Genomic DNA, 3,336 nt, shown 5'->3' on the forward strand with positions numbered 1-3,336 from the left:
TGCGTCGACTCGTCAGTGCATCGTCTGCTATACGGTTTGTTTTTTTCTAATTTTTTTTTCTTTTTTTTCGATTTTTCTGTTCATTCATATATATATAATTATATTGAATGTATTAAATTTGATGCAGTGTTTTTAAATTTCTTTTTTTTTTACTTTTCCTCTTTTTTCATGTATTTATGCATCATGCAGTTGTATTTTTGTTTAATTTTTTTTTCTTTTTGAAATAGATTGATTACTACTTAATTTGGCTTATATATAATTAATTGTGTCTATTCAATGATTATTTATTTTGTGCTTAAAGATTAATTTTAAATTCATGTTTCACGAGTAATTGAATTTATTTATATATCTAACTTTATTTTATATGTTTCAATTTGATTTTAAATTTAGGTTCATGAATTATGTCTAAATTGAGAACTATCGACTCATTCTTCAAAAGAAAAGAAGTTGATACTCCAGAAAATTCTTCTAAAATTCCAAGGATTGAACTTGAGGAAAATCCTGATCTTAACTCTCCAATTGTGGAGTCTGAAGATATTCATTTTACATCGTCAACTCTTTATTCTAAAGAGATTGATATATTTTCTCTACAACGAGATCCAGGATTACGTCCTCCTATGTGGGACTATCCAGTCAATCAACGTGATGAAATAAGAAGAGCTTACTTGAAAATGGGTCCATATCAGATACATCTCTCTAAATATCCATTTTCTGGTTCTGAAAAGCATCCTCGCCGCTTTCAAGCTTCTTGGTTTGTACAATTTGCATCTTGGCTAGAGTATTCTCCATCAAAAGATGCTGCATATTGTTTACCTTGTTATCTTTTTACAATGAAAGCATCTCAACGTTCTGGATGGGATGTATTTACTGCCATTGGATTTAGAAATTGGAAGAAGATTAATGATGGAAAACATTGTGCATTTTTGAATCATATTGGGGAGGATCCTTGCTCTTGTCATAATAATGCTGTGAAAGCTTGTGAGGATTTATTAAAACAATCACAACATATTGATAAAGTAATGAATGCACAAAGCTCCGAGCAAATTCTCAACAATCGACTCCGAGTAAAAGCATCTATTGATGTTGTTCGATGGCTTGCATTTCAAGGATGTGCCTTTAGAGGTCATGATGAGACTCCTGATTCAAAAAATCGAGGTAATTTTCTTGAGATGCTTAAACTCTTGGCTTCGTATAATGACAAGGTTGGAAAACTTGTTTTAGAAAATGCTCCTAAATCTTCAAAGTATACTTCACCCAAAATTCAAAAAGAGATTTTGGAAGTTCTTGCAAAGAAAGTGAGAAATAAAATTCGTGAAGATGTTGGAAATTCTAAATTTTGTATTATTGTTGATGAGGCACGAGATGAGTCTAAGAGGGAGCAAATGGCTATAATCTTGAGATTTGTTGATGATGATGGTTTTATACAAGAACGATTTTTTGATCTTGTACATGTTAAAGATACATCGGCATTGACTCTAAAGAATGAAATATCTGCTGTTCTTTCTCATCATTGTCTTGATATTCAAAATATTCATGGGCAAGGGTATGATGGTGCTAGTAATATGCGTGGTGAATGGAAAGGATTGCAAGCATTATTTCTTAAAGATTGCCCAAGTGCGTACTATATACATTGTTTTGCTCACCGATTACAGTTAGCATTAGTTGCTGCATCTAGAGAGGTAGTTTCTGTTTATGAGTTTTTCTCAAATTTGAATTTCATTATTAATGTGGTGGGCGCTTCATGTAAACGTCATGATGAACTGCAAGCTGCTCAGGCAACACAAATTGCACATATGATAGCTATTGATGAACTTGAAAGTGGAAAAGGAGCTAACCAAATTGGCACTGTCAAACAAGCATGTGATTCTCGTTGGGGTTCTCATTTTTATTCTATTTGCAATCTACTACAAATGTTTGGAGCCACTTGCTCGGTGCTTGAAAACATAATAAAAGAATGATCCACTTACTCTCAACGCGGGGATGCAAATGCTGCTTATAAAATGATTACATCATTTCAATTTATATTTATTTTACATTTAATGAAGGAAATCATGGGTATTACTGATGTTCTTAGTCAAGTTTTGCAGCAAAAATCTCAAGACATTTTGAATGCCATGAATATGGTTTCTACTACAAAATGACTCATTCAAAAATTGAGAAATGAAGGTTGGGAAAATCTACTTGAGAATGCTGTCTCTTTGTCCAAGAAATTTGATATTGACATTCCAGAATTGAGCTCTCGTTATGTACAAGGCCGTGGTCGTCATCAACGAGATCACATTACGATAGAACATCATTATCATTTTGAAATATTTAATGCTACTATAGATTTTCAAATGCAAGAGCTTGACAGTAGGTTTGGTGAAGGAGCAACAAAGCTTTTAGCCCTTAGCTCAGCTTTGGATCCAAAGAATGCATATAGATCCTTTAATATTGATGATATCTGTTGTCTTGCAGAAAAGTATTATCCTCTTGATTTTTCTGAGAACGAGAAAATTAATTTAAGGTTTCAATTGAAGCATTTTGAAGTTGATGTGCTTACTAATCCGAAGTTTCAGAGTCTGTCATCCATTGCAGATTTATGTCAAAGATTGGTAGAGACAGAGAAATCAAAAACATACCATCTTATTGATAGATTGATTCGTCTTGTTTTGACTCTTCCAGTATCTACAGCGACCAGTGAACGAGCATTTTCAGCTATGAAGATTGTTAAAACAAGACTTCGCAACAAAATTGAAGATGAGTTTCTAGCAAATAATTTAGTTGTCTATATTGAAAGAGAAATAGCTAAGAATTTTGATTTAGATTCAATACTTGATGATTTTGTTTCTTTAAAAGAACGCAAGTTACAATTTTAGACATTTTGTATTTCTTTTGTTTGATATATTTGTACGACTGTCTTTATGTTATTTCAATGATATATTGTTATTGACATATCATATACTTTTTTAATACATAGGTTCAATTAAGTGTATTTTATTTTTATTTTAGATCTTACTATCAAATTATTCTATACTTCAAAAAAAATTGTATAGAAATACAACAAAAAATATTTTATTATAGGTTTAGCTTTGCTTGGCCCCCCCTGAAACAAATTTCTGGTTCCGCCACTGCATGGCACGATACGTAACAGATAAACATGACATAATCGTGACGTGCAATACTTAAGCATAGCATAACGTGCATCAGATAAATATGTCATAGAAATAAATCATGGCATGACATAACGTAACACGTACATATTCATAAATAACATAAATGATGATTTTTCTTACTACCATACACACATAAATACCCTGAAAGTAAGTTAGAGGCTAACTTATAGCGATCGATGCA

The 3,336-nt window shown here is 32.0% G+C and overlaps 1 pseudogene; it reads left to right on the forward strand.

Annotated features, from left to right (window-relative positions):
- The first annotated feature begins 401 nt into the window (after positions 1-401).
- On the forward strand, positions 402-2,846 carry LOC108993686 (annotated as a pseudogene).
- Positions 2,847-3,336: the final 490 nt, after the last annotated feature.

The sequence above is a fragment of the Juglans regia genome, chromosome 1, assembly GCF_001411555.2.
Source record: "Juglans regia cultivar Chandler chromosome 1, Walnut 2.0, whole genome shotgun sequence".
NCBI lineage: Eukaryota > Viridiplantae > Streptophyta > Magnoliopsida > Fagales > Juglandaceae > Juglans > Juglans regia.